The sequence below is a fragment of the Gambusia affinis genome, linkage group LG11, assembly GCF_019740435.1.
Source record: "Gambusia affinis linkage group LG11, SWU_Gaff_1.0, whole genome shotgun sequence".
In the NCBI taxonomy this organism is placed as follows: domain Eukaryota; kingdom Metazoa; phylum Chordata; class Actinopteri; order Cyprinodontiformes; family Poeciliidae; genus Gambusia; species Gambusia affinis.
The window spans coordinates 28,581,634-28,590,675 of record NC_057878.1 but is presented as its reverse complement, the minus strand read 5'-3'; the positions used below and the strand labels follow the sequence as shown (position 1 = coordinate 28,590,675).

Below are 9,042 nucleotides of genomic sequence, written 5' to 3'. Positions count from 1 at the left end.
AAATGTTACCATTTTGTTTCTTTCATCTACTTTGTTGTGGTGAAACGTTTGGACCTGAACCTCATCGTCTCCTTTATGGATCTGGTGAAGTGAAGTTAGACGCCTTCATGCTCCACTGACCATTTTTTATGAATAACTTTCATAAAAAGGAAAGGTCTCTTTAATAGAAGAGTTCTGGTGCATTTCAGTGGTTTTTAATGAAGAATAATCTTTATTTGGTTGTTTTTATTGGTGCTCACAGGTCCAGAGCCAAACTCTCAGCTCTTTGTTGTGAAAATAACTTCTTCCAGCTCTCCTGAGGGAAAGCAGCCGCTAATAAGAAAAGCTTTTCTTCAGACCACCTGACAAATTAATGGAGTAGCTGCAGATCCTTTTTATTCTCTTGGCAACGCCGTAAATATTTGTCGGTGCTGGCAGGCCCGGTCCGTAGGACGGCTCTGTCTGGGTTTCGCTCCGTCCTGGTTGGCATCTGCTGCAGACAGCTTGGCGGACGGAGCGGCCGGCCGCTCCAGAAGGGACCGGGCCGTGTTTACTGGAGCTACGGCTCGCAGCAGCATGGGTGGCCCGGCTGCGCGGAGGCATGGAAACACCGCAGCCGTCTGGTCGGGTCGGACCCACAACATGACAGCTTATAAACCACCTGCTGGCGCTTTCAGTGCGGATGTTAGCTTGCAGGATATTGGTGGCCCCTGAACCCGAAAACAAAAACATCCCAGCGCTATCTGTACCTCTCTGCATCGACTCCTGGAGGAGTTTAGAGAAACAGGAGAGACCCGACGCTGTCAGGAAGTAAAGATGAGACTTTCAGTCTCTGACCTGTCATACGGTGGCCCAGAAGGGTCAACTAAACTCCAGAGCCACAGAACGTATCCCAGCCAGATTAGCATAAACTCTGTGGCGGCTCTTGTTGTTCCTCTTGTGGCGTTGCTGCGTTGTGACTGTTTGTTGTTCCTCTTGCGGGTTTTATTTTCTTGCTGATGATGTTTTGAATCAGGCAGCCTCAGTTTATTCAAACACCCAGAATCCACTGGGGCGAGTCATTCTGATGCTTCGTTGCCTCGTTTCAACCATTGACCAACTCAACTCAGTTGCTTCCTTCGCATGTGAGCAGAATGGATGACAGTAAACTAAACTGACTGAAACCTTAAAGTTCTCCTTGAATCTGGAAACAGATCCGTTGTCGACCCGTTCTCGTTTTGAGGTCGGACACGGAAGAAGTCGCGTTTGTTGTGCGTTTGACCTTGTGAGATTGACATGTCAATAATTGTGAAAACAAGGTAATTTTTTATGAATTTGTTAATAAATTGAATTAAATGGGCTTGCTGATCACTTATTGATCACATTTGACCTCATCTGAAAAATCATATTTTTACCTTTGGATGGAAAATCTGAACTCCAGAAGTTGGTTTAAAACAGCAGACAACATTAGCTTGAATCTCTTCAAACTACCTGCTTGAGCAGGTAAGATACTGATGATTAACAGCTCCACAGAACCCCAATTTCTAAACCTCACATTTCGCTTGTCTTTTCAACACATCTGAACTCATTTCTCTCTAGAAACCCAACAAAAATACTTCCTGACTGAAAATAAATCATGGAGAAACTCAAAGACGTTCATGGAATCGATGAGCTCAATTTAAATTGAGACCAATCATTTAAAACTGTCCAATCACAGCAGCACCAGTTCCAATCACTTCATGTAATGAGTCCAAACCAGTCTTACCAGTTCCACTCACATCAGAGGAAAACAGGAAGTTTAATCCAGTTATTTAAACAACCAGAGTCCCAGTTACAAACTTCTTTATAACATTCAAGTTAAAGGGACAGTTCAGATGAAGTTCAATAAATTCATTCAGGTTAAGTCCAGGTCATGAACCAGAACCAGAACTGGTCCGTTTGTCCGTAATATCACACCAAAAGCAAAAGAGAAAGCCCAGTATTTGGTGACGGGCAGAACTCGCTCCATTCTCAGGGTTTTATCCTGGTAATCTGTTATGCATGTCGGTCCTACTGCTGAGCGCTCAGTTTGGATTTATTTGCGTTCTGTGGAGGATGAGGTCTTTATTACTAGAAGTGATTAGGTAAAAACAGCAGATCCACCCTTCCATCATCCACTCCACCAGCAGCTAACACGCCGCCGAGTCGTGCCAACTTCCTGCTCGTTAAAATCTTTTGGACGACCCAGAAGTTCTTGGTAAATTCAGATATTATCTGGTTTAAAACCCTGACGGAGAGGAATGTGACACTTTTAAAAGGCGACCATCCATCAGTTATATTGCAGCATTAATAAAGTGTCTGGAAACGGTTTTTAAAAGTCACGACTTTTACTGAAGAACAGTTGATTAAGAAGCTGTGAGGTACTCCCTAACATCGTCTCGCGCTGCTGTTTGCAGATCCAGTCGTCCTTCTGGACTCTGGATCAGGAACATTTCCGGGTTTATTTGGTATTTTGGTGACGTACTCAGAGCAGCAGGTGCACCAGTGGATGAAAACTGGAAACGGTTTGCTGAATTCCTCCACGCGCCGTCTTTCTGGAGTTTTATGGAACCTTCCGCTAATAGCAGAGCTAATTTCAAGTTTAGCTATTTAGCAGATTTGCTAACTTTAAAAACGTTTAGCACACCAGCTTTTGCAGAAGCAATTTTCATGAGCTACCACCATTAGCTAGAGCTAACAGCTTTTGCTGTCGTTAGTGAACTAATGCATTGGTAAGAGCTAACACCATTAGCTGGAGCTAATGTCATCAGCAGGAGCCATTATGATTAGCTAGCGATAGCACTTTTAACAGGAACCAACGCCACTTGTAGAAGCTAATGCCATTAATTAGAGATAACACAATTAACTAGCAATAGCAGAAGCTAACGCCATTAGCTACAGCTTACACTATTAGCAGAAGCTAACACCATTATCAGGAGCTAAAGCAACTTCAAAACAACTTGGCAGATGATGAAAGAACTGAAGTGATTCTCTGATGAAGTAAAAAAAACGTTTTGATCCTGATGCTAACTGTAAACAGCTCGACTTGTCGACTCTTTCCTCTTCCTCCATTAAGTCCTCCTCATCCTCATTTCCCCTCATCATTTCTACATTTTCTTCTATTTTGATGCACTCAGGTTCAGATCAAAAGCTCAAAACATTACTGTGCAAAAATAATTATTATTATAATTATTATTATAATTATTGTTCTGGCTGGAGAGCTAGCTAACACTTTAGCACCTAGCATACGCCATTTACTCAGAATTCATTGAAGCGTTGGCAACATTGCATAACATGTGTAACATAAGATGTTTAAATACTGAACATTCAACAGTATTTTTAGCATTTTGATGTTTCTCAGATAAAGTCTGTTAAAACTAATCGTGGATCCTTTAAGAACCAACGTAATGATTCTGGTTTAGCCCAGTCTGCTTGTCTTCATATCCTCCTTTATTTTCTGTTTATTTTCAAAAGTGAAGGTTTAATTGTTAAAAACCCCAGATAATATTCCCTCCACCCAACAGGAAGCTGCTCTGATCCATCAGGTTGGCCGTGGACTCTGCAGGACTTCCCAAACCTCCTGCCTGCTTCCACCCCCCCCGTTTGCCCTGATATATATATAGGGTGGTAATTAAGCCCAGGATCAAAGGGCCTCTGCTTTTTAAAGGCGTGTGAAGGTAAAGGAGTCTGTAGAGTAAAATCCCAACAGACCACATCTTAAAATTTAGTGTGAGGTGGACGGCTGCTGCTTTATTCTGGAAACATGGAATCACTGGAAAGAGGATCAGCTGGAAGGAAGAACGCTGCTGCAACCACACCTTCTCAAAACACGGCCCCTAATTGGGACACTGCGGCCATCTTTCATGAGATGAAAGGAAAATGACTTTAAAAACAATGTATTAAACTTCTGAACCGATGGTGTTTAAAGCAGGACCAGGATACGTCCGTCAGGGCGGCGAACACCCTCTGATGTTCAGCACTGCTCTTTCCTCCTCGCCTCACATTTTCCACCAGTTTTCACACGGATCCGCTGTGAGAAAGTCCCGGCTGCGAGGCTCCAAGATGGCAGGAAGATAAAGTTTTCTTCTCTGGAGAAAAACCCAGAGAAGATAAACAACATGGTGACCCGGTTTGGTTTCTTCTTCAGAACGGAAAACTAAAATTTGATCACCTGGAAAACCAACAGCACTACCAAACTCTAACTGGACCTTTGGACTTTTTCATCCCACTTTGGTTCCCAGGCAGTTTGGAGGAACCTCTCCGTGAGTCATGGTTCCCCTCAACTCTTCCTCTGATTGGTCCGGGTCAAACGCGGCGCCACGCTCACCAGGAAACGCCTCTCCTGCTCTTTACTTCTTACTTTAACATAGAAAGTTCTGCTGGTTCAGTTCTGCTTCGTCTTCTCAAACCTCCAGACGGGTTCTGGTTTTGGTTCTGTTGTCCCGTATGTGCAGTGATGTCATATGTACTGAGCATGCTCAGTGGAAGTAAGCATGGATGCTAATGGTGGCGCCCGTCTCTTGAATCTGAAGACGTTGTTGAGAGACAACCAGTAACAATTTGACCTTCACTGCTGTCCGCCATGTTGCCGATCTTCCTGGCGGACGCAGAATGTCGATGTTTATCGAATGTCGATGTTTATCGAATGTCGATGTTTATCGAATGTCGATGTTTATCGAATGTCGATGTTTATCGAATGTCGATGTTTATCGAATGTCGATGTTTATCGAATGTCGATGTTTATCGAATGTCGATGTTTATTGAGTATTATGTTTAAAAAACGTAAATTCTCTGCTACAGGATTATTCTACTTCTTTCTCCTTTACTCTCCAGTTATAATTAACTTATTATAATTATTGGAGATAACTTGAGCTCCCAGTTTCTTCACACTTTGACCTCACCTTGGTCGATTTTTCCCTCTAAATCAGGTTTTCTGAAACGTTTTCAGGCTGAGAATCATTAACAAACTCTTACAGGTCACTGAAGTAACAACATCGAAAACCTGAAATGAAAATATCAGTCTCTTAACTCATTGTCTTAATGTGAAGGATTATAAATGTGACTGGCCACAATAAAGCCTTGAACAGGTTCTGAGGTGTTTTGAGTTGTTTACAGATTGTGAAAGTATTGACTCTAAGCTTCCCAGTGACGGATAAAACTTGGAAATCAAAACTGTTCTTTGTGTGCACTAATAATGTTTTAGGCCAATTTGTAAGAAAGAAACAGAGTTGAGTTGCTTTGGCAAAAACAAACATTTCTTTCAGCCTGATGTAAATAGTTTTATTTTAGGTGTTAGGATGCAGTTAGTGAGTGTCGGGCCCGGCGCAGCGCAGCCCGGCCCGGCGCTGCCCGGCTCGGCGCTTCGTTGCAGCCGCGTTGCTTTCACATCTATTGCAATAATGTTCAGAAACGAGCTTCCACCATTTTCTCTTCAGTGACCTGATCTTAAGCCAATATTATAAACACAATCTTTATAAGCTAACAGTTTTATAAGCGATAGATGTTCACAAACAGATGTTCACATGCAGTACCTCCCACAGACCGCCAGTCTGAACGGTTTCCGTACCTCAGACAGCTCCGCTAACCAGTCCTCTGCTCCCATTAGATCCCTCTGGATCACTGTTTACTGTTTTTGCTGCAGAACTGAAAGGTTTGCAAAACAGAATTTGTGTCCCTCTCCAAACTACGGCTCCACTCGATTAAAGCTGTTTGGGAAACTCGTGCGACGTCGCCGTTCGCCCACCAGTCGCTGTCGCTCCTAAACTAAACAGCACATTTACAAGAAGGACGGAGGAAGAGAAGCCCACGTCAGAGCGTCACAGTTGTAAATATTATTGGGAAGATGTTTGCCAAAGGGAAGAGACAGATAAGCAATAAAACCACTAAGTATCGGGATGGAAATCTGCAAGGAAGTGCTTGAGCGTCGCATGGATGGTAATTTATGACTCCTCTACTTGGCAAGATTTAAACTTGGCATCTCTGACTGTTCTCGCTGAACAAGCCGCAGAGAATCCAGCACGCAAGGATACAAGCGCTCACTCCCAAGCTCTCAGCGTGGAACAAACAGGAATCTGGGCTCTGCTGAGGCAGGCGATGGTTGGAGACGCGGACATGAAGGGTGGGGCGGTTCTCCACAAACGCTCCGGCTGCAGGTTGAGGGTCAGAGGTCAGTTTCATCCTCTTAAAACCTGAATCCACAAATATTCAGGACATTCAGGGACTTTCATCAACAAAATAAATGAAAATAAATGAAAATAAATGAATGGAAATACAGTAAATACATATTTTATGATCATTTTTTTTTATTGTAACACTACAATGTAATAAAAAAATCATTAAAATAGTTTTAAAATAAATTTTAAATTCAGATAATGCAAAAGTACATATATGTTTAGAATAAAACTTATTTAAAAAATAAATACAATTTTATTAAAACAACAGCAAAATGTAAAATTTACAACAAAATTATTTTAAAATTGTAAATTCTCCAGATGCGTTTTGCAGTTTTACAGAGAATAAAAGATATTTAATTTTTGTAAAATATATTAAATAATTAAAAATATCTGTAAAATAAATCTAAAATTAAAACAATGCAAAAACACAGATTAGTGTAATCAGAAACTATTTAAAAATTAAATTAAATTTCTGAAACATTGACTGGTTTTCTCAGATGTTACCAGTTATGTTCAGAACTTAAATAAGTAAAAAGATTATTTTCCCCAGATGCATCCTGAGTTTCACACATAAAGCCGACACGTTGAACAAATGATGTTTTGGTTTCCTGAGATGGAAGAAGTGGTTTAGAGAAGTCTGGCTCTGGTCTGAGATCAGTTTAAAAAGTTTTATATTAAATCATTTCTGCTTCATTACGAGGTTTAAACAAATCAACTCCCACACCTCAGACTGACGCCGGTCCAAACTTTTTAAGCATTTTTCTGTTTACTAAAAATTCACAACATGTTAAAAAGAGCAGAAATTCAGGATGTTTTCACCTGCTAGTTTGGTAAACGGCAACATTTGTTGCATTTCCAGCTGCTGTGATTCTGTTTCTCACCGGGTCAAACGTTGCTTCCCCAGTGGCGTCCAGTCAGGCGAAGCATCATTAGTTTAGTATAAATAGGGATTTTATACACCAGTAGCATGAAGACTTATTAAGCTAGGTTTATAGTTGACACGTGGGTTGTGCTGTTCCTGCACATTGGCCTCACACACTATTATTTCCAAATTAAAATGTCTGCTCTTCCATCTCTGAATTTTTGTAATTAAAAAAACAAAAACAACAAAAATGTGGGGGCCTCTGGTGGACTGTCACAGCGCCCCCACCAGGCTCTGCAGGTTTTCTAGGGAAAAGTCTGCAACTATCCAAATCCTTTAGCAACCTGTTACCCTCCTCGCCTGTGGGGGCGCTGCAACAAGAACAAAATAACAGGAAAACCCCTGAAGAAGATGCTGAGAGCAACAATTTAAACAGAAACGGAGTGGTGTCAGATTTTAGCAGTTGAAGGATTTCCCTTTAGTCTTTGGCTAAAGACCACTAGCCACTTCTCCCACTAGCGCTAAGCTAGCTAGTTTCTTTGGTTGTATTTACCCAGAATTCCTTGTGCCATAGTTCTCTTCTTGCTTTGATACGTTGACATCCATTTGAACAGCACCAGAGTTCACCTCAACCCAACGGAGGCCGGAGTTGGCATTCACCCGTCTCTGCTCAGGAGTCAGCCATCGGATCAGAACTCCAAACATCTGCTCAAAGTTTCCAAGGTAGCGTGGTTGAGACATTCACACCGACTCCCAGAACACGCCTCGTGCAAACATCTCTGCAGAGGAGTCAGACGGAGCAGCTGCTTCCAATTTCTCCATGAATGGAGTCTGGGAAAACACAACTGATCAATAGGCTGGAAGAGGAGCGCCACGCCCGAGCTGCAGACGGGACGTATGGTCTGTCAACATCTGGCCCGGGTGTGGTTTCCACTCTGAACATCCCCCACCTCTTCACTCAACTGCATCCATAAAGATCTGAAATGATATTTTATTAAGGACGTTAAATCAGTGGCGGCCTCCCGTTTACCTCGCCGATTCAAAGAAACAGGTCCAACCACAGCAAATCATCAAGATGTCCACATTTAATAAGTTCAGAAGAAGAAGCTCTGCTTCCCGACACTAAAATGACGAAAACTGTTTTCCGCTCAAACAGCTGCAGCTTGATAAGAAAACTCTGCAGTCCGTGGGAAAGGACGGTCCCAGAGCTCCTAAAAAGTAACTAAAAACACATTTGGTAGGTACTTCAAGGCCAAAGCACAAACTCCTGATTCCCAGAGGGTGAATAACTTATTATTTGGAAACTTAACATCTGTAAATAGACTGAATTTACGACCGGACAAAATGGTTTTGGTCGGATTTTGGCTCATCACTTCGATGGACATCTAAATTAAGACTCAACTTCTCACACTTTTTGTTAAGGTGGCTTCACTGGGCACAGAATCAGAGTAGATGTTGATCCGGTTCCTGTAATCCAGATGGTAAGAAAATCAAGTGTCTGCACATCAAGACCTGAGTGATAAAATTAAAGCGTCTGAGTGGAAGTCAATGCAGACATCAGCAGATTAAAAGGCTGCCGTTCTGTTTGCTTCAGTCTCTAAAGTCCAATCTGTCAGTGTTACAAATATCCATTAACATCTAAACTAATAATTATATTTTAAAAATCTCCCAGCGCAGTTAGAAGGATGCAGCAGTAAGTGCCTCGGTTTCGGCGCCGGTATGGGAGAGTCCAGACACCCTGTGGATCCGCGATCTTTCGGTCATGACCATTGAGGATGGGAACAAAGATTGAGGAGTAAATTGGGAGCGTTGCCTTTTGGTTCAGCTCCCTGTCCACCATGGCAGACCGGTTCTGTTCCCACACCAACCCGTCTTTCAATCTGCATTTCCCCCTCAGTCCCAAACAAAGATCCAGAGATATTTCAACTCCTCCTCTTGGGGCAGAACCTCTTCCCAACCCAAAGGAGACGCGGCACCATTTTCTGGCTCAAGCTTCGGCCTGGGATCTGAACGCATTGATCCTCAATGGAT

General features: G+C 42.4%; 1 long non-coding RNA gene across 1 annotated transcript; it reads right to left on the bottom strand.

The window, feature by feature from the left end:
* Positions 1-3,657: 3,657 nt before the first annotated feature.
* LOC122840210 lies at positions 3,658-6,082 on the bottom strand. The gene is made up of 4 exons (XR_006372186.1): positions 6,006-6,082; positions 4,148-4,502; positions 3,919-4,064; positions 3,658-3,834 (listed from the first exon to the last, which is right to left on the bottom strand). It is a non-coding gene; the product is annotated as an uncharacterized LOC122840210 (long non-coding RNA).
* Positions 6,083-9,042: the final 2,960 nt, after the last annotated feature.